The following is a 27,921-nucleotide window of genomic DNA, read 5'->3' on the forward strand; positions in this document are numbered from 1 at the left end:
GTCTACATTGCATATGGTTCATCAAATTCATCTTTTCTAGAATCCCCAATCATGATTCTTGATTCCAAATCATCCATGGCCCATTGCCTAAAGAAGTGGTTCCAAACTTTCTGGTTTGGCAGAGTCAAGTGGCAGGTTTATAGAAATACAGGTTCTTGGGCTTGACTCTCTAACATTTTGATTTATAAGGTCTAGACTGTATATTGTCACCCTGCTTATTTAACTTATATGCAGAGTACATCATGAGAAACACTGGGCTGGAGGAAGCACAAGCTGGAATCAAGATTGCTGGGAGACTTATCAATGACCTCAGGTATGCAGATGACACCACCCTTATGGCAGAAAGTGAAGAGGAACTAAAGAGCCTCTTGATGAAAGTGAAAGAGGAGAGTGAAAAAGTTGGCTTAAAGCTCAACATTCAGAAAATTAAGATCACGGCATCCAGTTCCATCACTTCATGGCAAATAGATGGGGAAACAGTGGCTGATTTTATTTTTCTGGGCTCCAAAATCACTGCAGATGGAGATTGCCACATGAAATTACTCCTTTGAAAGAAAGTTATGGCTAACCTAGACAGCATATTACAAAGCAGAGACATTACTTTGTTAACAAAGGTCCGTCTAGTCAAGGCTATGGTTTTTCCAGTGGTCATGTATGGATGTGAGAGTTGGATTATAAAGAAAGCTGAGAGTCGAAGAATGATGCTTTTGAACTGTGGTGTTGGAGAAGACTCTTGAGAGTCCCTTGGACTGCAAGGAGATCCAACCAGTCCATCCCAAAGGAGATCAGTCCTGGGTGTTCATTGGAAGGACTCATGTTGAAGCTGAAACTCCAATACTTTGGCCACCTGATGTGAAGAGCTGACTCATTTGAAAAGACCCTAATGCTGGGAAAGATTGAAGGCAGGAGGAGAAGGGGACAACAGAGGATGAGATGGTTGGATGGCATCACCGACTTAATGGACATGGGTTTGGGTAGACTCCAGCAGTTGGTGATGGACAGGGAGGCCTGGCGTGCTGTGATTCATGGGGTCACAAAGAGTCAGACACGACTGAGCGACTGAACTGAACTGGGCATTTTTTTCAAAGATCTCCAGATAATTTTAATCATCAGAACAACTGATTTAGAGAAGAGAATCAAATCCGTCACAATCTGATCAAAATTTACTCTCCAACTTCACAATCCTCTATAATCCTCTATTTACCAGGCTCTAAAATTGCTGACAATTCTGCCCCAATATATCTTCATGTTGAACCACCTGAGGAGGTTCTCTCTCCTGACCTACTTCTCCAACTGTCTCTAGTCCTTCTCAAGTCCCATCTTTTCTTTGATGTCTTCCTACAACTCTGTCTTACTGTTACCACCCCTTTCTTGACTTCCTATATATTCTTATCTGTGCTACTTGCTAGGCAGAGAGCTCTACCTTGTGAAGGTTCATAGGCTAGGGTTGAGAAGGCCAGGGCTGAGAAGACCTTAGAGAATACATGTGTCTCAAAGGTCCTCAGAGTTCAGAGGAAAAAATGGAGGCCTCAACATGATATGCTCAGAGACACACAGTAGTATAAAACAAGAAATGGTTCAGGGTATGACTTCAAACAAAATGACTGAGTAAAATCCTTAGGCTTCATATCCTTTTCCCTACTACACACAACCAAGCAGTTATTGACTGACAAGGAAATGGGGCAAATATATTTTCTGCAGAGACTGTGGCAAAGAAGCTCTGGAGTTGAGAACTCAGGTGCAACAGAGGGCAGAGCAGAGTGCCATATTGAGAAGAGTGCCATTAAGTGAGAATCCATATACTTAGCAGGCTCTCCAATCATCAGAAATACCTAAAATAGAAAACTAAATTATTTCTATCTGGAGAAACTGACCAGTCCAAAAATAAATACTGACAGAATGGATTTATTTTAAAAAAAATTGGCTAGTTTTCAACATGCTCCATCCATACACACTGATCAGCCTTTTGGTTTCTTATTTTCACATGTGAGTAAATAGTCATGATCATCAGAGACACAAAGAACCAACCAACCAAAGCTTTTCCGGAGAGGAGTACAAGAAGGAAAAATAGGTTACATATAAAGGACTGGGAGATGGAATGACGTAGGACGTTTCAACTGCAACTTGGAAAATAGAAGATAATGGAGCATTACCTTCATTATTCTGGGGAAAATAGTTTTCAACTTAAATTTTCTTACCCAGACAAACTATCTATAAAGACCGAGACTAGGCCAATTCAGACAAACACTTATCTCCCATGCCATACTTTCTCAGGAAGATACTGCAAGATGTGAGTCTCAAAAAACAATTAAACCAAGAAGAAGAAGCCTAGAATTTAAAATATAGAGGATTCAACATAAGTGAGAAGACATTCAGGATGATAGAAAAGGAAAGTTCCAGCACAACAACCAAGCAACAGGCCTCAAGAAGAAACAGCCAACCTGGAGCAGGCTATAGAGCTCTGGGAGGAAAGAAATTTAAAGAACTAATGGATCATCTGATACATTTGATTTTGTGGACTATTGTATTAAAAGCCTCTCTCTCTCTCTCTCTCACACACACACACACACACACACAGGCTCTTATGGAATATGGGAAGATTTAACCATAGAAATAAAGAAACAAATAGATGAAAATATAAAGTAGGAGGACAAGAAGGATGTGGTCAAGAAAAGAACTGGGCTCATAGACTCTTGATGTGTTTGTTTTGAGAAGAGTTTTATATAGTTCTATGAAAGAATTTTGGGGATAAAATTGAGAACACAGAAAGATAAGACAATTATTAAATTCAAGAAAAAGAGAACGTCATGTAAGAAAGGAAATGTTATCATGTTCAGAACATGACTCAGCTGTAAACAATAGTACATACAAACCATAACATAATTGATAAACATTGATTTAACCAAAAATAGAAATGTATGCTATATTGTAATCATTAGGGCAAGATAAGTGTGTGTGTGTGTGTGTGTGTGTGTGTGTACATGCCAGTTATTACATGATTGTGTCTTAGCTTCGAACCCACCCTTCTGCACTTTGCTCTGTAATGCTGGGACTAGAACCCTGCACACCACAATTTTCCCTTGCCAGCTGGCTCCCTGTTAGTCTCTGTCAAATGGGAACAAGAAGAATATTGCAGAACTGGAGGAGAAACAAGCTTATATCTCCCCCACTTGCTTCCTTTTCTCTCAGTACTCATTTATTCATTCAATTATTGAACGAAGATTTGAGTGACTACTGCAGGCCAAGCACTGTTCTAGGGTGTTTAAAATTCATCAGTGACAATATTTCTGCCTTCTAGTAGAGACAGAGCTTATCTTCTAGTAGAGAGAGAGATAATAAACAATGTGCGTAATAAACAACAGTGTTGTAGGAAAAAAGAAAGAACAAAGCAAAGTAAGAGTGATTGGGAGTGCATGAGTGTTACAATTTTAAATAGGGCGGTCATGATAGAGTTCTTTGGGAAGAAGATATTTGAGTAAAGACTTGGCCTTAAAATGAAAGTAGGCTTGGCATGTTCAAGGAACAGTCCAGGGGTCAGTGAGAACGGATTGAAGGAAGGGAGGATCAAAGAGAGAGAAAGATAAAATTGTTTACCTTTGGGAGAAAGGAACTTGAGGTGAGGAAGGTTTGGGCAGATTGCTTTTCTTTGTTTTAAGTGGTATACAATCTTTTGACTTTTTAAACCATGAATAAGTGTCAATTTTATACAATTAAAATTTAAAACAATGAATTACAAATTGCGATATGGAAAATCCCGTGGACAGAGGAGCCTGGTAGGCTGCAGTCCATGGGGTCGCTAAGAGTCGGATACCACTGAGCGACTTCACTTTCACTTTTCACTTTCATGCACTAGAGAAGGAAATGGCAACCCACTCCAGTGTTCTTGCCTGGAGAATCCCAGGGACGGGGAAGCCTGGTGGGCTGCTGTCTATGGGGTCACACAGAGTCGGACACGACTGAAGCGACTTAGCAGCAGCAGCATCCTGAATTGGATCCTGGAACAGAAAAATGACATTAGAGGAAAAGCTGGTAAAATCGGAATAAAGTCTATTCAACCAAAATGTGCTAATACTATTTTCTTAGCTTTGACAAATATATCATGTACTATAAAATGTTAACATTAGGTAAAACTGGATGAAAGGTATATATTAATTCTCTGTATTATGTTTGCAACTTTTTGGTACATCTAAAATTATTCCAGGATAAAAAGTTTATGTAAGAAAAATTTGAAACAACCAGAAAACTGAATCAGGTGGTAAGATCTTGCCCTTTCTTTACCCCCAACTCCCAGCCCTGCAGCCTTTTCTGGGTTTGAGCAGTGAGTTATTTACCTGGCAGAAAGATATGATTTACTCATGGCCTGGGCTAATCCCCAGATGGAAGGGAAAAGGCTGGTAGGGAAGAATTTTGGATCACACCTATGGAACATCCAGCTCACTGATCCTTGGTGAATGACATCCAGAAGCTGAAAAGAAGAAACCAGGACAGACCTTTTACACATAAAAAATATGAACGTGCCAATTCCCTTAAGCTTTTAAGAAAGCAGAGTACTAAAAATATCTTCACAGAACTTTACTCCTTGTTTCATCTCTGTCTCTAGAGAGCTTTAAAATTAAAGGAGTGGCTTAAAAGTAGGAAAACTCCAGATCCTTGATTCAATGACTTTTCCCTCACTTCAGACTTTCTAAAAGCTTTTGGTGGAGGTGCCTGTTTAGGTGAGTCTTGTTGATGTTAAATATTGTCTTATGTTAGTACTTTCCACCTCTACTTTTATATTCATTGGTGTATGAATTATTTAAAAAAGTTGTTTTAAAATTTTTAGATAATTATTTGATGTTAGAAAAAAAAGCTTACTCTTTGGTGTCATTACTCTGAGACTATCAACTTGCTACTCTTCTCCCTGGTGAGTCTTTTCTTAGTATTGAGGAGATCATTTTCTGTTCATGGTTCTTCCACATATTCTGCTTCTACCCACAATTCCTCTTCTCTTTCTGGCCCTTACCTTTTTGGAAATAAAAGCCAGAAAGAAAGTATTTTGCATACTATTTTTATTTTCTGTCCTTCCTACCACATACCTCCCTTGAAGTAGAGCAGGTTACCCCTTAAGTTGGGGTGAAAGAAAAAGGGGAAGAGAAAATGAGAGAGAGAAAAATAATGGACATTTCAACATTTTATCCAGCCACATTTAAATCCACTTTTCTGGCATGTAGGAGTCTGTATATATATTTATATATATATATATATATATACATTTCTGGGATCATGAGCAATTAAGTGGTGATGAGTAATCAGCATTCAGAAGCTCCTTTTGATTTTGTTTTCCTCATACTTTTAAAAACCTATGTAAGAAACACATATTCAGTGTAGAAAAATAAAAAGACAAATATTAGACTAAATTAAAAATTACTTGAAATCTCAGAAATAATCCCCCTACTCTAACTTACCATCAACCAGTCAATGGAAGAAACCAAGAATAGAAATAAGGAATGAAGCACTGAAGCATGTGAAACTTCAGTTCCAGAAGATTCTGAGACTCAATGCCTGTCTTTCTTGGGGCTTGGTGGTTTCATGTTTTGCCACGGCTGATGTACAGTGTCACATTAACCATCCCTACTGGATAACACTCTTTGGTTGTAAGTGACAAAAAAACCCAACTCAGGTTTATTTATACAAAAATAAATAGAAATAGGATATCTGCTCAAACTGTATAAATCTGAATACCAGCACTACATGATCTTTAGCATGTTACTACCTCTTAAAGCCTCTGCTTCCTCATCTGGAAAATGGCACGTCTCTTCTTGTGAGATTGTTACAGGGAAATGAGGCATGTGCCTGGCAAATAGTAACCACTCCATGAATGGTAGCTAGTGTCTGCAGTAATTAAATAGTATTTGGTTTCTTGAAGAGTGGGGAAAGTTGTGTGGCTAGCATTTTACTGCTAGAGGAAGTTGAAAGGCAGGAAACGGGGAATGAGGCAGAGCTTTCCTTCTCATGTGTTCTTATCCTCATGAAGTCCACCATGACTATGCAAAGATTGCTGGTGTGGACAGCTGTATGCTGACATCCTATCTTACCCACAATGCCCTGAGTGACTATTTCCTGATTAACAGGCAGACTTCTGTAGCCAGAGTCCAGGAAAACTCCATATTTCATCAATCGTGAAGGGAGACTTTGCCAGAGCTTATCTGGAGAGCTGAGAACTCTGCAGTTTGAGATGGTGATTTCTACATCTCAAAAGGATGCGAAACCTGTGTCAGACACCTCTGACAGCTTAAAGCTGCTCCTCCTACCCAGGGTACCATCAGGAAGAAATAAGTTTCCCCCTCTATCCCTCTTGAGTTCTTGTGGCTGAACGAACAATAAAATTGACACAAGAGAGATTAACAGAAGAAGAAAAGATGAGTTTAATTCATGTTCATGGAGGTCTCATTGAAATGGGACCTAAGAAGTAGCCAAAGAAGACAGCTTTTATACTTTCTAGAAAAGAAACAATAATTTTGAGAGGAATTGGCAGGAAGAAGAAACTTAGGTTTGGGTGCTTAATTAGTTAGGAATTTAAGCAAAGTTTGGGTTTGGTTGGAAGATTAGTAAATAAATAATAAATTTTGTCTACATAGGCTTCTTGGCTTTGAATTCCCTGTCTCTGGTCATAAGGATGTCCTACCTTTTGGAGAAGGAAATGACAACCCACTCCAGTACTCTTGCCTGGAGGATTCCATGGATGGAGGAGTCTGGTAGGCTGCAGTCCATGGGGCCACAAAGAGTCAGACATGACTGAGCGACTTCACTTTCACTTTCTACCTCTTAGTATAGGGAGGGCACTTTTCACATGGGAGATTTATTTCCTACTTTCAGGGAGACAGAAAGGAAGGTCAAAGTGTCCCTCTTGCGTAAACCATTTCTTAAGTAACTTTAATTCAAAAATAATATGCCATTGAGACATGTTTTAGGGTGGCCTGCCCTGGGCCCCAACAGCACACTCACACTTGCTGATTATGTCCTATGTCTATCTTTTTGTCTGCTGCTGCTACTGCTGCTAAGTCGCTTCAGTCGTGTCCGACTCTGTGCGACCCCATAGATGGCAGCCCACCAGGCTCCCCGGTCCCTGGGATTCTCCAGGCAAGAACACTGGAGTGGGTTGCCATTTCCTTCTCCAATGCATGAAAGTGAAAAGTTAAAGTGAAATCGCTCAGTCGTGTCCGACTCTTAGTGACCCCATGGACTGCAGCCTACCAGGGTCCTCCATCAATGGGATTTTCCAGGCAAGAGTACTGGAGTGGGGTGTCATTGCCTTCTCTGTTTTGTCTTTAGGGTCTACTTAATAAACCAACCAGAACTTTGTAAAAACATTTTCAGAAATGATTGACTAAAATCTCTAACTCGTAGGTTTTTCAACTTCTCTTACTAAAAATTCAAAGTTTCTTAATGGAATACTTATTAAAGTACACTGGGATATAGTCCATTCTTATCTCGGAACCAAATCAATGTCAATGCCTCAATCAGAATTTGTGATGAACCAACATGTACAAATCTTCAGATCTGCCTTGAAGTGGGCTATAGGCCCCAAAAGGAAAGTACCATTTCTCATGAAGTCCCAGAAACAGGATGGTGAGACCATAAGATGCTGTCTCTTTTCACACACCAGTTCTGTAGTCCAGGTAGAGCTGCCACCCACTTGAATCATGGCAGACAGGTTTTTCCTAAGTATGGCTAACTGAGTTACAAACTATAGCACCCCACTCAGTCCATTTGTGTGTCTTTTTTTCCTACCAAAATAAAACTCTCCATTAAAACTGAACAGCGATTGGACAATTTCTAATCTTAAATCTCTAATCTTATGCATGAAAGGCAACCTGCTATTTAGAGCAAGATTTAAAGAGGTAGACACATCTCTTAGACTTTTTTCTTACCAATCTGCTTCAATAGATGGGAATCTTTGTTTAAACTGACTCCAGGTCTTTCTCTGTGTTTGAAGAAAACACTAGTCTTTTGTGGTTTCTCCATGTCCCAGTTGCAACTTCCGGAACCCTGATAAGTGTCACCAAAGTTGTAATTTATAACTTTTGGGAGGCCCAGGCTTCCTCTGAGTGAGACATTTATCAGTCTTTGTTATCAAACCACTCGTTTCTTTGCTCTATGTGGTAAAGAAAGCATTTTTCTGCTCCTGGCGACTTGGCAAAACTCTGAATAAGAGAGCAGGATTATGGTCATAGCAGGTGCGTACAGCAGGGTTCTTCCCAAACTCCTTCCCTGTGGTCCTTTTCTAAACAGGAGTCACTGATTTCCCTATTCAAAGAGGCTGATCTATTTTGCCCCGTCATGAGACAGAGAGTAGCTTAAGGAATAAATTTAGTGTCCGAATGCAGCAGATTCTACTTTCAAAAGTTTCCAGGACTTCTCTGATGGTCCAGTGGTTAACAATCCACCTGCCAATGCAGGGGACACTGGTTCAGTCCCTGGTCTGAGAAAATTTCACACGCTGAGGAGCAACTAAGCCTGTGTACTGCCAACTACTGAGCCCCTGAGTCTGGAGCCTGTGTTCCTGAACAGGAGAAGCCATTGCAAATAGAAGCCTGCACATCACAAGGAAAAGTAGCTGCCCCCCTGCCCAATCCCCTCCGAAAGCCTGGGCAGCACCCAAGACCAGCACAGAAAAAAAGAGACAAAACCCAAAAACCCACACAGAACGAAACAAAAACGTTTCCAGATTATTATTATTTTTTAATTATCCGTTTTATTTTATTCTGGCTGCTGCACAGGCTTTCTCTAGCTGCGGCGAGCAGGTTGAGTGGTTGTGGCTTGTGGTCCCCAGAGCTTGTGCTCTGTAGTTGTGATGCACAGGCTCAGCTGTCCCATGGCATGTGGGAAGTCCTCCCCACACTAGGGAAGGAACCCATGTTCCCTGCACTGACACGGGGATTCTTAACCACCAGACCACCAGGGAAGTCCTCCAGACTACTTCTACCACAGCCATATTAATTTCTTGAAATTAATTTTTACTTTTGTATAGAAACATATAGCTTTAAATATTAAATTATTCCAAAAGTCTCATAAGGAAAAACAGCTACCCTTGTCCAGTTAACTTTATTTTTTAGTTCTTTCTTTTCTTTAGTATTTATCTCTATTTTTCTATGGATATGCATATATGTAATTGGTTGGATGACTTAACTATGGGCTTTCTCACTAGTTAAATGGATATTGCTTTCTTGCTACTTCCTTCTTTTTTCCAGTACTCAAATTCTTGGTTAAATCCATTTCCAGTATTGTAATTATTATGATTATATAAATACTGTTCATTGCAAAGCCAAAAACTATTCCTCCTTTCCTGTAAACATTTTGATATTATTAGGGTTAATAATTGCTCCTCCACCCCTCTGCCCTCTTTTGCTTAAATGTCTTGTTTCTAATGGTCGGATTCTTAACACAGTTGTTCACATAGTTAAATGTATCAGATAACTTCTCAGATAACTTTCAGACAACTTTTCTGCCTCCATTATCTAGATCCAAGCAAATGTCTTACTCTCTGGGCCAGTTATGTAGCTACAGCTCTGGAACTTCCCTTCATAAACCTGGAAATTGCCTGTGCCTGAGTCTGATACCTAGATGACATGACTTTCTCTTTTGGGGTGTATTAACTGCCTCATTTTTCATGGATCACATTTTCAAATAGCTTCTTGAGAAAAAAATACATGGGAGAAAAGTCTTTTGAGACTTTTCAAGCCTGAATTTTCCTTCATCTTCATAGCTGATAGATAATTCAACCGAGTATAGAATGGACTGAAAATGTTTTTTTTTCCCTTAGAATTTTGAACACATTCTTCCATATTTTCTAGTTCCTTATATTACAGTGGAGGAATGGCCCTTCTTATTCATAGTTATTTTGATATAACTTTTTCTTTCACTTTAGAAACCTCTATTCATCCCTGGTGTTCTGAAATGTTAGCATGATGTGGACCTGTATTCTTTGTACTGGCACTCAATGAGGTCTTTTAATCTTGAAACTCAAGTCTTTTGGTACAAAGAATTGTTCGTAAATTATTTGCTTGATGAATATCTTCCTTTCTCAATTATCTGTTTTCTTTTCTAGAATTCCACTTGTTCTCATCGTTGTTTTTCACCTTGAGGATCTTTTTCAAATGTCTGTGAATCTTTAGCTGTTTGTTAAGGTTTGATTCGATCACTAAAAAGTTAATCAGGGCTCTGTGTGCATATGTAGGATTCTTCTGGTGATCTTCACTGTAGGACTGTGGTTCTCAATAGGGACAGATCCCATAAAAGGCATTTTGGAAGTTGTGAGAATTTTTAAAAGAGTTATTGGGGTTCTGTGACATAAAAAGAGATATACATATTTGGTCTTTGCTCCTGGTTCCTGACACAAAGCTCCAAAAACCTTTCCAATTTCCTGAGTAATAAGCATGCTAGGAGTGTCTTACTCACGATGCAGGATGGTCACCAGAAGGTCCAAGTCATGATTAGAGGCTTGGAAATTTCCTCACCTCCTATCCTCTGGGGAGAGAAGAGGGGTTAGATATTGAATTAATAATCAATCATGTCTACATGCTGAAGTTGCTATAAAAATTCCTAAACTATAGTGTTCAGAATGTTTCTGGGTTGGCAAACAACACTGAGGTGTTGGGAAGCTGTGCGTGTGTGTTAGTTGCTCAGTTGTGTCCTACCCCATGGACTGTAGCTTATGGATGTAACCCTCCCAGCTCCTCTGTTCTTGGAATTCTCCAGGCAAGAATACTGGAGTGGGTAGCCATTCCCTTCTCCAAGGGTTGGGAGGGTGACGCATCCCAAATTCCTTGGGGACAGAAGCTCCAGCGTTCAGGACCCTTCCAGAATTCATCTTATGCACTTCTTCATCTTGCTGTTTGTCTGTATCCCTTATCATACTCTAAAAAATAAACTTTTAAATGTCAGCTAATGTTTCTCTGAGTTTTGTGAGTCACTACAGAAAATTATCAAACCTGACGAGGGGCTTGTGGGAATCCCGATTTGATCAGAAGTACAGGTGACAACCTAGGACTTGTGATCGGTGTTGAAACGGGGGCAGTCTGGTGAGACTGAGATATTAACCTGTGGGGCCTGCGCTAATTCTGAGTACTTAGTGTCAAACAGGGGCAGTCTGGTGAGACTGAGATATTAACCTGCGGGGCCTGCGCTAATTCTGAGTACTTAGTGTCAAACGGGGGCAGTCTGGTAAGACTGAGATATTAACCTGGGGGCCTGCGCTAATTCTGAGTACTTAGTGTCAAAGCTGAATTGTAGTATGACTAATTGGTGTTGGAGAAATTAGTAGGTGTGAGGAGGAACCTCACACATTTGTGACAGTGTTATGAATGTAGAGAAATGAAGCGGCCTGCTAGTACATAGTATATGGGGGACAAAATGCTAGCTGACTTGCCAAACAGTCCCATAAAACAAAGACTGCCATAGGTCTAGGGTTGCCAGATAAAATAAGGTCACTGCATTGAATTTCAAATGTCAGATAAGCAACAAATATATTTTTTGTATCAGTATGTCTCAAATATTGCCTTTTTATCTGGCAACTTCCTCTGTGTTCTATTTCACTCTTAATGTCCTCCTGGACAGTTATGAAGTCATTTTTAGTTATTTGATTCAGGATATCGACACTATTTAATATAAACACACCAAATTTTTTTTTTGCATAGATTTGCTGTACCTTGAGATTTCCATAGATTTTAATTTCTTCTTTTTTTTCATTTCTAAGAATATAGCTACCATATAAAACCAGGGTGACTGGACTTTGTCTTGTTTTGAACTTGATCAGAGGTTGTTGTTCACCATTTAGAGAGACATATCATGGACATAGCCCTACTTGTGATCAAATACACTGATATTAGTTTGCAGTTGTAGTTGTCTTACTCATGGGGATTCAAATATACGAAATACAAAGAATCATAAGAGACTACGAGTAATAGTTACACTCCAACAAATTGAACAACCTAGAAGAAATGAATAAATCCCTAAAAACAACAATCTGTCGGGACTGAACCATGATGCAATAGAAAATATGAACAGGGTAATTACTAGTAAGGAGATTGAGTGATTAATAAAAAAACCTCTTGAGGCTCAACTATTTGCTCCTGCTGAGACACTGGTGTGGCTCCAAGGCTCTACCAGCTCATGATTTCTATGGATTCCAGCAACAGAGAGGACAGGATTGAGGGGATATGGGACTGATGGTGCTGGTCGCCTGACCTTCAGCCTGCTGGGAACAAGACTTCTAAAACAATAAATGTGTCTGGAAGGCTGTGGTCCAAGGCTATTGTTGCTGGTTTTAATCAGGGTCTATGGAACCAGAGGGAGCACACAGCTCTCCTGAAAACTGAAGGTGTGTATGTCCAAGATGAAATTGAATTCTATCTGGGCAGGAGATGTGCTTATGTGTACAAAGCAAAGAACAACACAGTAACTCCTGGCAGAAAATCCAACAAAACCAGAGTTATCTGGGAAAAGACAACTCACACTCAGGAACAGTGGCAGAGTTCATGCCAAATTCGGAAGCAACTTTTGTGCTAAGGCCATTAAACACAGAATTCATGTGATGCTTTTTCCTTCAAAGATTTAAATTTATTGAAAAGTGAATAAAAATGTAGATTAAAAAAAAAGCAAATCTCTTAACAAAAGAAAGTCCAGGGCCAGATGTCTTCACTGGTAAATTCAACCAAATATTCAAAGAAGAATTAGCACCAATCTTTCTCAAACTTGTCACAAAATAGAAGAGGAAGGACTCTTACAATCTCATTTTATGAGGCCAGCATTACCCTGATGTCAAAATAAGACAAGGATTCCAGAAGAAAAGAGAATTACATGCCAATATCCCCGATGTACATAGAGGCAAAATCCTCAACAAAATATTAGCAAATCAAATTCAGCAAAACATTAAAATGATCATTCACCATTATTAAGTGGGGTTTATCCCAGGAATGCAAAGATGGCTCATCATCCACAAATCAGTCAGTGTGATATACTACATTGACAAAATGCAGGGTAAACATTGTATGATCATCTCGATAGATGCAGGAAAAGCATTTAACAAAATTCAATTTATGATTAAAAACTCTCAACAAAGTCAGTATAGAGGAAACATGCCTTAACATGAAAAGGCCATATATGAAAAGTCCATAACTAGCACCATACTTAATGGTGAAAGCTGAAAACTTTTCATCTAAGATCAGGAACAAGACAAGAATTTACCCTCATCACTTTTATTTGACATAGTATTGAAAGTCTTAGCCAGAGCAATTAGGCAAGAATAAGAAATAAAAGTTGTCCAAATTGGAAAGGAAGAAATAAAACCATCACTAGTCGACATGATATTATATGTAGAAAACTCTAAAGACTCCATCAAAAAATTGTTATCTAATGAACAAAAAATTAGTTATCTGATGAACAAATTCGTGAAATTTGTAGGATACAAAATCAGTACACAAAAATATGTTGCATTTCTAACACAGTAATAATGAGCAATTGGAAAGGGAAATTAATAAAACAATGCCATTTGCAATTGCACCAAAAAAAATAAAATATCTAGGAGTAAATTTAGCTAAGGAGGTAGAAGACCTATGTATGGAAAAGCACAAGACATTAATGAAAGAAATTAAAGAAGGTTCAAATAAATGGAAAGATATTTCATGCTCATGGACAGAAATAATTAATAATGTTAAAATGTCCCTAATACTCAAAGCAATCTGGCACAATCTAGCAATCAAGCACATTCAGTGCAATGCTTATCAAAATTCCAATGACATTTTCCATAGAAACTGAACAAACAATCCTAAAATTTGTATGGAACTATGAAATCCTCTAAATAGCCAAAGTAACCTTGAGAAAGAAGAACAAAGCTGGAAGCATCATGCTTCCTGATTTCAAATTATATTACAAGCTGCCGCTGCTAAGTCACTTCAGTCGTGTCTGACTCTGTGTGACCCCATAGAAGGCAGCCCACCAGGCTCCCCTGTCCCTGGGATTCTCCAGGCAAGAACACTGGAGTGGGTTGCCATTTCCTTCTCCAAAGCAATAGTAATCAAAGTAGTATGGTATTGGCATAAAAACTGACACACAGATCCATGGATCAGAATTCTGATAAAGGATCAGAATAGGAGCCCGGTTTATAGCCATACCACCTTGAATGGACCTGATCTTATCAGAATAGGGAATCCAGAAATAAACCATATATTAATTTATGACAAAGGAGCCAAGAATACACAATTGAAAAATTGGACAGTCACATGGAAAAGAATGAAAATGGACCAGTCTTACACCACATACAAAATTAATTCAAAATAGATTAAAGACTTAAATATAAGACCTGAAACCATAAAACTCCCAAAAGAAAACATAAGTGGTAAACTCCTTGACATTGGTCTTGATGATGATTTTTGAATCTGACACTACCAACAACAACAAAAAAAATGAAAGCAAAAATAAATAAGTGAGGTAACATCAAGTTAAAAAGCTTCTGCACAGTAGAAGAAATCATCAACAAATTAAAGTAAACCTACTGAACAGGAAAAAATATTTGCAAATCATGTATCTGATAAAGGACTAATATCCAGAGTGTATAAAGACCTTATAAAACTCAATATAAAACTCCCCACAAACAATCCAATTAAAAAATGAGCAGAAGATCTGAATAGACATATTTTCCAAAGACATACTGATGATCATCATGTACATGATAAGAAGATACTCTACATCATTAATCATCAGGAAGATGCCAATCAAAACTGCCTACCCATGTCACCTTATACTTGTCAGAATAGATATTACCAGAAAAAATCAGAGATAACAAGTTTCATTGAGGATGTGGATAAAAATGATCCCTTTTGTGCTGTTGGGAATATAAATTGATACAGCCACTGTGAAAGTTCTTCAAAAAATTAAAAATACAGCTACCATATTGTCCAGCAATTACACTTATGGATATTAATCTGAAGAAGATGAAAACATTAACTCAAAAGGATATAGGCACCTCCATTTTCACTGAAGCATTGTTTCCAATAACAAAGATAGAGAAACAACCTAAGTGTCCACCAATAGAGGAATAGATAAGTAAATTGTGGTATATAAATGCAATGCAATATCATTCAGCCATAAAAAATGAGTGAAATCTTGCTATTCGTGACAACATAGATTGACCTTGTGGGCGTTATGTTAAGTGAAATAAGTCAGAAAGAGCAAGTTTTTTTCTCTCTTATATGTGAAATCTAAAAAAGAAAAGAACCCACCCCCACCAACCCAAACACATTTATAGAGAACAAATTGGTGGTTGCCAGAGGTGGGGATTGGGGAGCGGGAGAAATGAGCAAACTGTTTGTATTTTAGGTTAAATAAATTGAACTTAGAAATAGAGGAGAGAACTGCCTTCCCCTGAGATAAGAGAAGTGAAGTGAGAAGTGTATGTGCAGCCCATGCTTCTCCACATAGCCGGAGATAGGTAAGCCACTGATTGGAGAAATGATTTGGGAATGAGAACATGAGGAGAGAAGAGTAGATCTGAAATAAATGCTCTGGGAAGTATGAAAGGAAGAAATCATTAAGAAGTGAGAGGCCCATCAGCAAGGGCCAACTTGAGTCTGCAACCTCTTATAAGAATCCTCTACAACAAAGGAGAAGCAGCAGAGAAAGTTGAGTGACCATGAGTTAGGAATTGACATGGTAAGCCTGGCCAAAGATTTTCAGGAGGTGAAGAAATACCAAAAACAGTACTGAGGAGTTTTCAGTGGACTCTGTTTAGCTAGAAAGTAATGAATAGACTGGGTTGGAAGTTGTCCACTCTAAGAGAATCCCCATGGACAGAGGAGCCTGGCGGGTTACAGCCCATGCAGTTGCAGAGTCAGATACGACTGAGCGACTAAGCACAGGTCAGCACATGTTCTTTGCATCCAAATATGGTGAAGCTCTATACAGTTAGTACAAACAAGACCTGGAGCTGACTGTGGCTCAGATTATGAGCTCCTGATTGCAAAATTCAGACTTAAATTGAAGAAAGTAGGGAAAATCACTAGGCCATTCAAGTATGAACTAAATCAAAGTCCTTATGATTATACAGTGGAGGTGATGAATAGATTCAAGGGATTAGATCTGGTAGACAGAGTGCCTGAAGAACTATGGACAGAGGTTCATAACCTTGTACAGGAGGCAGTGACCAAAACCATCCCAAAGAAGAAGAAATGCAAGAAGGCAAAGTGGTTGTCTGAGGAGCTTTTACAAATAGCTGAGGAAAGAAATGTGAAAGGCAAGGGAGAAAGGGAAAGATATATCCAACTGAATGCAGACTTCCAGAGAATTGCAAGAAGAGATAAGGCCTTAAATGAACAATGCAAAGAAATAGAAGAAAACAATAGAATGGGAAATACTAGAGATCTCTTCAAGAAAACTGGAGATATCAAGGGACCATTTCATGCAAATTTGGGTACCATAAAGGACAAAAAAGATTAGCTTAGGGCCCAACAGAAGCAGGAGAGATTAAGAAGACGTGGCAAGAATACACAAAAGAACTATACAAAAAAAGCTGTTAATGACCAGGATAACCATGATGGTGTGGTCACTCACCTAGAGCTGGACATTCTGGAGTGTGAAGTCAAGTGGGCCTTAGGAAGCGTTACTCTGAAGAAGGCTAGTGAAGGTGATGCACTTCCAGCTGAGCTGCTTAAAGTCCTAAAAGATGATGCTCTTAAAGTGCTGCACTCAATATGTCAGCAAATTGGGAACACTCAGCAGTTGTCACAGGACTGGAAAAGGTCAGTTTTCACTCCAATCCCAAAGAAGGGCAATACCAAAGAATGTACAAACTATTGTACAATTGCACTTATTTCACATTCTGGTTATGCCCAAAATCCTTCAAGCTAGGCTTTAGTAGTACACGAACCAAGAACTTCCAGATGTACAAGCTGGGTTTCAAAGAGGCAGAGGAATCAGAGATCAAATTGCCAACATTTGTTGGATCATGGAGAAAGCAAGGGAGTTCCAGAAAAACATCTACTTCTGCATCATTGACTATGCTAAAGCCTTTGGTTGCATGGATCACAACAAACTGTAGAAAATTCTTCAAGAGATGGAAGTAACAGACCACCTCACCTGTCTCCTGAAAAACCTGTATGTGGGTCAAGAAGCAACAGTGGCAACTGGACCATGGAACAACTGTCTGGTCAAACTGGGAGAGGAGTAAACAAGGCTGTGTATTGTCACCCTGCTTATTTAACTTCTATGCAGTGTACATCACGTGAAATGCTGGGCTGGATCAATCACAAGCTGGAATCAAGACTGTCGGGAGAAATATCAACAACCTCAGATATGCAGCTGATACCACTCTAACAGGAGAGAGTGAAGAGGAACTAAAAAGCCTCTTGATGAAAGTGAAAGAGGACAGTGAAAAAGTTGGCTTAAAACTCAACATTCAAAAACTAAGATCATGTCATCTGGTCCCATCACTTCATGGCAAAGAGATGTGGAAAAAGCGGAAGCAGTTGCAGATTTTTCTTTCCCAAATCACTGCAGACAGTGACTATAGCCATAAAATTAAACTATGTTTGCTCTTTGGAAGGAAAGCTATGACAAACCTAGACAATGCATTAAAAAGCAGAGACCTCAGTTTGCTGACAAAGGTCTGTTTAGTCAAAGCTATGATTTTTCCAGTAGCTATGTACGGATGTAAGAGTTGTACCATAAAGAAGGCTGAGCGCCAAAGAATTGATGGTTGCAAATTGCAGTGCTGGAGAAGGCTCTCACTGAGAGTCCCTTGGACTGTAAGGAGATCAAGTCAGTCAAACCTAAAAGAAATCAATCTTGAATATTCACTGGAAGGACTGATGCTGAAGCCAAAACTCCAATACTTTGGCCACCTGATGTGAAGCGCGAACTCACTAGAATAAAGACCCTGATTCTGGGAAAGATTGAAGGCAAAAGGATAAGAGAGCAGCAGAGGATGAGATGTTTAGATAGCATCGCTGATTCAGTGGATACGAATTTGAGCAAACTTAGGGAGATAGTGGAGGACAGAGGAGCTTGATATGCTATTGTCCATGGGGTGCTGAGCACTCCTATTGTTCAGTAGGATTCATGTGAAGTAACTGAAACAATTTATGAAAAGTGCTTAGCAAGGTGCCTCAGTTCAGTTCAGTTCAGTTCAGTTCAGTCGCTCAGTCTTGTCCGACGCTTTGCGACCCCATGAATTGCAGCAAGCCAGGGCACAGAATAATTGCTTAGCAAATGGTTGTTGATATTGTTCAGTTGCTAAGTTGAGTCCAGCTCTTTTTGATCCCAAGGACTATAGCATATCAGTCTCCTCTGTCCTCCAGTATCTCCCTGGATTTGTGGCTAGGCTTCCCTTGTGCCTGCAATGAATCTACCTGCAATGCTGGAGACCTGGGTTTGATCCCTGGTTTGGGAAGATCCCCTGGAGAAGGGAAAGGCTACCCACTCCAATATTCTGGCCTGGAGAATTCCACGGACTGTATAGTCTATGGGGTCGCAAAGAGTTGGACATGACTTTCACTTCATTTCACTTCACAGATGAGGCTACTGAGACTCAAAGATGTGCAGATGACACCACCCTTATGGCAGAAAGCGAAGAACTAAAGAGCCTCTTGATGAAAGTGAAAGAGGAGAATGAAAAAGTTGGCTTAAAGCTCAACATTCGGAAAACGAAGATCATGGCATCCGGTCCCATCACTGCATGGAGAATAGTTGGGAAAACAGTGGAAACAGTGGCTGACTTTTTTTGGGGGGGGCTCCAAAATCACTGCAGATGGTGACTGCAGCCATGAAATTAAAAGACGCTTACTCCTTGGAAGGAAAGTTATGACCAACCTAGACAGCATATTAAAAAGCAGAGACGTTACTTTGCCAACAAAGGTCCATCTAGTCAAGGCTATGGTTTTTCCAGTAGTCATCTCTGAATGTGAGAGTTGGACTATAAAGAAAGCTGAGTGCCGAAGAATTGATGCTTTTGAACTGTGGTGTTGGAGAAGACTCTTGAGAGTCCCTTGGACTGCAAGGAGATCCAACCAGTCCATCCCAAAGGAGATCAGTCCTGGGTGTTCATTGTAAGGACTGATGTTGAAACTCCAATACTTTGGCCACCTGATGCGAAGAGCTGAGACATTTGAAAAGACCCTGATGCTGGGAAAGATTGAGGGCAGGAGAAGGGGACAACAGAGGATGAGATGGTTGGATGACATCACTGACTCAATGGACATGAGTTTGGGTAAACTCCGGGAGTTGGTGATAGACAGGGAGGCCTGGCGTGCTGCGTTTCATGGGGTTGCAAAGAGTCAGACATGGCTGAGTGACTGAACTGAACTGAATGTGCCCAAAGTCACTGAGAAAGAACCATATCCTGACAGACAGGCTCCAAAGCTGGGGATTCCACCTGAATTCAAATACTATGCCCTTAAAAACTGTGAGAATTTTAAGTAGAATTGGGCATTAAGGGAAACCTCTCTGGAGGTCATCCTGGCTAGGGCTGTATGAGGAAAGCAGGCCTGCAGAGGCAACAGTGGGGCCGGAAGCACCTGGCTCCCTGCCCAGGAAGCACTCAGGCAGGAGTCTCCCTGGATTGGTGTGTCTGTCGCATCATGGGCTTGCCATCAGGCGACCCAGGTTCAAGTTCCTGGTCTGCTACAATTTCCCTGTGTGGCTTTGAGTGGTGGCTAATTTCTTACTGCACACTGAGGGGGAAGATTTGACTAGACAGGCCGAGTTTTTCTCAACTTTAAAATGCTGGGATTCCATGTATTACTTCCCCGGGGGTATTTGTGATGTGGAATTAAAGGCCTTTTCCTGATGTCTCAGGGAGGTATTTTTAGGTCAGTGGTCCCTTCCTAATGCCCTGTATTTGAGCATCTTAAGTTTCTGTCTACCCAAGGGCAGGCCTCTCCTGTGCTAGGCCATGGAAACAGAAAGGTTAAGTAATACTCCCTGCTCTGCTTCAGGCTGAGGGGTTCTAAGGACCGACTCTGGTTTCAGCTTTGCTGGCTGGCAATTGTGACTCACTGTGATTAAGTAAACACCCGGGAACAGGCAGCCCCAGACTTCTCACATGAGATTCACTACTAATTTTTTTTTTTAATCCTTTGTTTGGACACAAGCTTCTTTGAGCTCATCTTTGGAATGGAAATGAAAGCATTACTGTGGAACAGGCAGAACAGGAATTGCCCATCAATTGACCTACAACTAGAATATGGAATCCCTGGGCCTTGAGCCCGTGTTGTTTCACCCTGGCTTACTGGTCTCCTTGCCTCCCTGTCTTCTTCCCTCCCTCTCACTCGTGTGGTCTACCCTCCCTCATTGACCCCTGCGAGGTACCCCCACTCCCCCAGGAGCCTCAGAAAAATGAGACCCCACCCCCGCCCCAAGAAGTGACCATCCCTGGGGACAAGAAGTGAGTGAGTACGTGTGTGGACGGGAAGGAACAGGAGCTGGAACGGTGCTGATGGGGCAATGACTGCAACAATATGTCTTCTTTGGTCCCTCCGATCAGATTGCACTTCAACCTCAGCTGTCGTTCCAAGTGAACGCTGTAGCTTAGATTTTAGCTTTCTCCCCATCTCCATGGTCTGACGTCTTTTTTGGGGGGAAGGTCAAAGATTCATCTTACCTCTGGATTTATTTCTCTTTGTGTCTCTTCACCTATCTGAAGCTCATCTTCCTCATCCACTCCCTACAAACTACAAGAAAACAAACAAATGAAAAAGCAAATATGAGTCTCCTCCCCCCCTTAACCGTCACTTTCTTTGCCTCTCCTTTTGCAAATTTCTTGAATGCATGAGTCCGGCCTTGCTCTCTTCACTTCATCATCCCCTGTTTGTATCTGACTCTACAGGGCACTGAACTGTCCTCATGGTCCCCCGTGACCTTCTCATCACTCAATCCCAAGACCTTTTTTTAGTCCTCATCCAATTTAACCTTTTGACAGCATGTGACATGCCGACAGCTGTGCTTTCTCTCCCCTTGGCTTCTGTGACCAATCTTTTTACTGCTTCACCTACCCCTGAGAAATAATCACCTCTTTCTCAGTCTCTCTTGCCATTTTTTCTTCCCTGGCATGGACACAACATATATGTGTACCTACACATGTGTGTTCGTTGCTCAGTTGTGTCCGACTCTTTGCGACCCTATGGACTGTAGCCCACCAGGCTCCTCTGTCCATGGTATTCTTGTCCAGGCAAGAATACCATTCCCTTCCCCAGGGGATCTTCCTGACCCAGGGATTGAACTCAGATCTCCTCATTTGTAAGCAGGGAAGTACTGAGCCCCTGTCTTCTCCTGAAAATAATTTAAACAGACTACAGACATATACACTTCATTAGAATAGCAAAAAAGGGAATGAAATGGAAGTGGTGGGGAAGAGTAAATTGTAGCCATAATAAATGAGGAATGCAAAACTTTATCCAAAAGGTACTATAACAGCCTTAGTCTACCCAACAAATCTGATTGTGTAACTCGCCCATTAAAAAGTCCTTGAGTACCCATTATTGCCTAACTCCTTAGCTTAGCCTTTTATTTGTTTATTTATTTGGTTGCCTTGGGTCTTAGTTACGACACACAGGATCTTCGCTGTGCCACGCAGGATCTTTTGTTGTGGCCCACAAGCTCTCTAGTGGTGGTGTGAGGGCTCCAGAGGGTGTGGGCTTCGGTGGTTGTGGCATGCAGGCTTATTTGCTCCACAGCATGTGGGATCTTAGTTCCCTGATCAGGGATTGAACCTCCTGCATCCCTTGCATTGTTAGACAGATTCTTAACCACTAGACCACCAGGGAAGTCCCCATAGCCTTTCATACTTGGATCCTAGCTTGCTTTTCCAGCTCATTTACTACTCTCGGACCTTGGTACAGCTGATTCCTCTGCTTAGAATATACTGTGCTCAACAAACAGAAAAAGAGCAACCCTAAACCAACTATACGAAAAAGATACTAAACTTCATCAACCATCAAGGAAATATAAATTACAGCCACAATGTACCACTGCACACCCACTAAAATGGCTTAAAAAGACAATGGAAAGTTCCAAATCAAGCCTAGTGAGAATTCAGAGCAAAATGAATTCTCCTGAACTGCTGATAGAAGTGTAAATTGGTACAATTATTTTGGTAAATTGTTTGTCAGTGTTTAGTAAACCTGAACATATGCATACAAAAACTAAAATTGTTTCTGAGGATAAGCATTTCTATGTAGGAACCTTCATGTAGAATACGTGCGTGTCTTTCCTTACCAGGGCTCAGATTCTCCCTGGACCATCTGCTGTTTAAAAATCACAAAACAAATATTGATACAACATGGTGGAATGAAACTTGACAAAAAAACTTTCTGGAAGCTACATTGTGAAGTAAATTTCAACTCTCTGCTTTGTTTCCATTTACTTCAAGTGGTGAATTATTTTAAAAGAGAGTTAATGTTTTCTTAATCATATACTGCAAAACAAAAGACTTTGGAAAACATGTCTTAACAAACTAATAAATCTCTGAAAAGATTTTATTCCATAAAAAAGAATATACTGGGCTCTCTCCCTCTCCCTCACGTTGCCCACTCAATGAACATCAACTCAGGTTTAAAGACAGTTCCAACATCACCTCTTCTGTGAAGCCTCCCCCAGCAACTCCTGTGATAACTTATTACTCTTTTTTGGTAGCAAATAAACTTCCACAAGCTTCAGTTTCTGCATCTGGACAATGGGAATGATAATGGAACCTACTTCATTGTAAGGATTAAATGAGACACACACGAAAAGTGCTTAACACACATCCTGGCATATCGTATGCCTTTACTAGATGTTCACAAGTAGGTATTTTACCCTTTCTGTAAGTGGAGAAGACGATAGCCAACAAGACTAGGCTATTTTCTTAAGCTAATTAGGACCCAAGGACAGAGTTTGGAATAAGTCCCTGATTCCTCTTGCCTGGGCCATACACTATTCAATTCTTGCCCACAAAGTCTTGCAAACATTGCTCTTCATCAGTACCTGGCTGTTCCTCTCTGGAAAATCTCTCCTACCCTGAATGTCAGACTCTTCAAGTTTAGCACTATTAGGGTGTGTGACTTTATCTGTAAGTGTGAGTAGGATCGCTGTTTAGTTCTAATCTAGTTGCCTTGGTCTTGCTGAGATCATTGTCTCTGCAATTCACTGGTAAAATAATCTGGTCTCGGGGTGCACTGGAATTGTCAAATGGATTCAGAAGTCAAGGAGAAGGCATCCCAGTGCCAGTGGTTAGCCAGGTACAGGGGCCACCAGACCCAGTCACACAAGGCATTTGCTGCCCCTGGTGCCAAGAAAGCCTGGATGACCTCATGTCTGGCTTGGCTGCTGGGGGTGGGTTCTCAAGGGCCACCTCCTCAGCAGCCCTCTGACTGTGGGCACGGCTGTGCCTGTACACTTACGCTTGTGTGTGCTTGGTTGTGTCTCTCTGTGTGTAACTATCCCTAGGACTCAGGGACTTTGTGGTTCCCCTAGAGGAATCTCATAATAATTAAGCCAGTACTAAGTGGAAGCTGGTATCCATGCATATCCAGAGAGAGGAAATAGGAGGCTTTGGGAGGCCAACTGCCTCACCCAGAGTCACTTGAATTTTAAATGATGTTCATAAGTGATCTGCCTCACCCTGAGCCCGGGCTGTTTCTGGCATGCTTTATACCCCTTTCAGAAAAGCAGAAGAACACACGAGGGTTCTCAGGTAACCACATGAGACACCCTACTGTATCGTTACCTTCCTTCCCATGGCTCCAGGGCTACCCCGCACTGGCAGTGGGCTCCCAGTGAACATTCCCGGAGTGCCCTGTATGTGAGGCACCCTGAGGAAGGGGGATCACAGGCCTTGGAAAGCAGGAATTGCATATTACAGTTGGAAGAGTGGGCTTAGTGAGCATGTGGGGAGTGGCTTGTTGGTGCTGAGAGGCTGCGAGCCAGCTCTGGGATCTTGGGCAGCTTTCTCTCCATTTGTCCATTTTGGGAGAGATGACTTTAAGGTTCCCTTCTTTAATGAGAGGTTTTCATATGGTATTGAACCTCTCCCTTGAGACAAGCATTATTAAAAATTTACTGTGAGCACGCAGTAGCTTGCATGTGTGTGGAGCTTCATTTATGCTTTCCTTTGCTTGTTTGCATTTGGAAGTGCATTTTAGCTTATTTTACACAGCACAATTTTTCTTTTCATATTATCTGGTAACTGAGTAATGAATTTTTCTGGCACCTTGTGGCAGAACCTCTATTACTTTGAAAGCAAAAATTTTACCACCTATGGGCCTCAAGGAGCAAAACAGGCAGGTGGTATCCACCAAGGGGACAGGCAAGAACAGGCCTGAAGAGGGGCATGTGGTGAGCAGGCATTGAGGACTCCAAGGGGTCACAGTCAGACAGCCCAGAGAGCCAGCGCAAGCGGCTGGTCTGCTTGTGGGTCTGGTCGGGACCACACAGCGTTTTAAAGAAACTAAAAATTGCTGCTAAAATTGAAAATTAGGATATTCCACGTTAAACGTCAGTGCTTTGGAGTTCTGTTGAAAATTAGGAAGGGGCGTATCCCTGTATTCCTACTTGGCCATCTTTTGTCAGATGCCCCTCCGTTAGGGGGTCACACTGTCCAGTCCATCCCAGGGTCTGCTCCTCACGCTTCCCTCTTCCTGTCACTTGCATTTGTGGGCATGTTACCCTCAAATTCAGCCCACCGTGTCCATCTCTGCAGGAACTGAGTCATGATCAACAAACTTACGGACAATTAAAATTCCTAAATATGATTGCAATCTGACTCAATATTAATTGTACCACAAATGAGCTTCCACAAGATGTGAGATTTTGTTCGTATCGGTGGATCTTATTTCCCAGAATTGACTATGAAATCAGGCCCTCTATGCTGGGATCGCTTGTTCCATGTTCTAAGTATTTTAACTGCCACAACCACCACCTACATGAGGTAGCTACCAATAGCCCCCTTTCATCATGGAGAAACTGAGGCACAGAAAGGTGAAGCAACTTGCTCTGTGTCCAGGGAATGGCAGGACTGGGATGGAAGCCGTCAGCAGTCTTACTCCAGAGAGTATCTTCCCACCTAACCCCCCGCCCTGCCCCCAGCCACCTCTTGTCATCTGTGAGAGGCTGCCAGTCATCGTTGCCTCAAGAAGGGAGCAAGTGAGATCATGTGTGGTAAATTGCATCATGCTCTATAAATGTTAGTTGTTGCTAATAATTACTCTAACCTGCAGGTCAGGAGTCAAGCCATCAGCCTGTGGTGGAGGCTACCAGTTTGCCAGTCTCTCTCCAGCTATGACTCTGGTGGCCTCTAGATGGGGAGCGGTTGTCACTAGCACTGATTCTTGACATTCCAATATGATCTGAACAAAGAATCATTTAGACAACACAGCAGGGTGGTAACTGAGGTGTGGGGCCAGTTTTCAAACGCACAGACTAGTTTATTTCAACACTCCCTCCTCTCATCGTGGAGTAAAACCCACCCACGGCCTCTGCTCCTGTTGGGAGGTCCAGGCTTACTCTGTACCATGGAGAACCAAAGGGTCTGTCACCCTCTCCCTGAGCAGTTTCTGAGACATTCATGTTCAAGACACGCAGTTTGTAGACTGCACACAGATGCTGACCAAAGGAGTAAGCAGGCCTACAAGGGTGCCGTCTGAGTCCCTCTGGTTCATCAACCCAATTGGTCTTCCTAGACGTACATCATTTTCAGTTTATATGGGGGCACCATGTAGGCTAGAGGGGCCCTGGTTTTGTAACCCAGGAGCTCAACCTGTATCTCCAGCTCCCAATTCTCCTCCTTGGGCCCCTGAGTCCCCTCCCTGGCAGGCTCATCCCTTGCATATTCTCCCATGGCTCCCAATCTCCTGCCCTCCCCCATCTGATCATAGACAAGGTGATCCAGGGCCAACTCCCAAGGTCCAAGGTCGGAACCCCATTTCCTTCACCTCTGGCCTCTGTTCCTGGGTTCCTTTTTGGGTAACCTCCTAGGACTCCTGCTTATACCTTCCAGTTCCCCAGCCCCAAGACTGGAGAATTCTCTTAAATCTGCAGCTTAGCCACAGACTCCTGGCTGTGGACAACCTGTCTGACCAGACTTCCAAATGTGGCTCTGCTGATATTGCCTGCACCCCACACACCTGTGAGGCTACCCCCTGCTTGCTTCTACATGATTCACAGTCTGCTCCCACCAGAGCTGGGGACTACCCGTGACAGTGACACTGGACCTCATCTGCCTGGCTGAGCGTGTGGGGTCAGGTTGGGCCAAGAGGTCACTTCCCGAAGCACACATACCACCCCAGCAGTGAACTTGTGCTGGTTCAGACCCTCCCTGCAGGACTGATCTGTGAGTAAAAAAGTGCCACGTTCAGACAAGTCAGAGTGATGATCCAGCAGAGCAATAGTTCTTTACCTGTGTCTTCCCAGTGCCCTGAGGGACCCACACAGGGCACCAGCACACAGGAGGTGCTCAGTGAATAGTTACTGAAGCATTTTGGCTGCAGATACTGTAGCCATTCTTACCTGGAAGATGATTCAGAATTTCTGTGGGTGGGTGTGGTGGTGCTTGGAGGAATTCAGAAATTCTCCCCTCCTCCTACTGAGAATCACAAATACCCCTATGTCCCCTTAGAGGCATGTCCTCTTGGAATCACTGCACTAGAGTTTCTTTGGTGACTTTAGCACCAAGGTGACAAGCTCTAGATACGAGAAGGGGTAGGTTCCTCTGTTTCCAACTTGCTGCTTTCTCTAGTACTATATGCTTTTATGTCTATCAGCTTGGTTCCTTGCCTTTGGTCAGCGGATGGTTTTGGAGGACTGAGGTGTTTGTACCCTGAACTTGCCACAAGCTTGGGCTGGTTCTTAAGTCCCCAACATTGAGCTGAATTGGATTAGAGATTCAGCATCCCTCATCTTCCTCGCCTCAGACCCAAGCTGGCCTAGGAACTGAAGGGCAGTGGTATTCAGAAGGGTGCCCTATTCCACTCTGCCAGAGGCTTGTGGAAGCCCCCCTGAGATGTAATGACCTCAGTCTCCAACTAAGGAGTGCCCAGTGCCAGCCAGTGGGACAGGAAGTCAAGCTTGGGATGTCAGGGGTGCTGGCTCTAACACCTTCTAGGCCCTCCCCTTACCCACAGGGGCAGACAGAATCAGGACACATTATCCCTGTTAATGCTCTGGTCTGGGAAGTGATAGGGCACATAAGAGGTTCAACCCAGAAGAGAAGCCAGAAATCCTACTGCCCGGCGGCCCCCCTCTCCAAGGCCTTAAAGGGGCCGCTCTGGGGCTTCTCCCGCAGCCAGGCTTTCTCCAGTGACCTCAGTGCTTTGGGGTTGTGCAAGTCTCTCTGCTTCCTCCCACCCACATCCTACTCAGACCGGCAGGACCCTGACTCATGGCCACGTGATTGGGCAATCGGTTTTTGGAGACTGACCTTGGCAAGAGGAATGGTGAGACGTGACTCAGGGCTGACTGGGTGCAGCACCCATCAGGTGCTCACCCAGGAGGGTGTATGCATGAAATAAGAGACTATAGATGATGTTTTCTTTTCCCTCTTACTCCTCTGACCCACCCCTCCCCCACCCTCTGGAACCCAGGGCCACACATTGCTGCCTCCTTCTCCCCAGTGGTCAGACCTTCTACCTAGTCCCCACCCGGGGCTGAAAACCGTGTGTCCAGCTCTCCTCTTCTCAACTTCCTCACTTGGCCCCGCCCTTCCTTACACTTTCTCTGTGCATCTCACCTCTTTCCAAGCCCTGCTTACCCCATACCTGTCCGTGTCTTCCTTACACGTCTCCTCTTGGCCTACTCACAGGCACACGGGCACACACTTTTCTGGTGTCCTGATTATCAGTATTTCCTCTCAGGCAGCCGTTGGGTTGGAAGGGCACTGACGAACTAGGTCACTCTACCCGGGAAGAAAATCATTGTTGTGTA

The 27,921-nt window shown here is 42.2% G+C and overlaps 1 long non-coding RNA gene and 1 pseudogene across 2 annotated transcripts; one reads left to right on the forward strand and one right to left on the reverse strand.

The window, feature by feature from the left end:
* Window positions 1-180: 180 nt before the first annotated feature.
* Window positions 181-27,921, reverse strand: LOC138990009 (uncharacterized). 2 transcript variants are annotated; one of them, XR_011466201.1, is made up of 5 exons: window positions 27,756-27,921; window positions 20,630-20,699; window positions 10,438-10,506; window positions 4,332-4,465; window positions 181-3,995 (listed from the first exon to the last, which is right to left on the reverse strand). It is a non-coding gene; the product is annotated as an uncharacterized lncRNA (long non-coding RNA). The 2 variants fall into 2 exon arrangements; XR_011466200.1 differs by lacking the exon at window positions 27,756-27,921 and having other exon boundaries at window positions 20,630-20,800.
* LOC102275375 (large ribosomal subunit protein eL33 pseudogene) lies at window positions 12,038-12,595 on the forward strand (annotated as a pseudogene).

This window comes from Bos mutus, chromosome 11 (genome assembly GCF_027580195.1).
Source record: "Bos mutus isolate GX-2022 chromosome 11, NWIPB_WYAK_1.1, whole genome shotgun sequence".
Lineage (NCBI taxonomy): Eukaryota > Metazoa > Chordata > Mammalia > Artiodactyla > Bovidae > Bos > Bos mutus.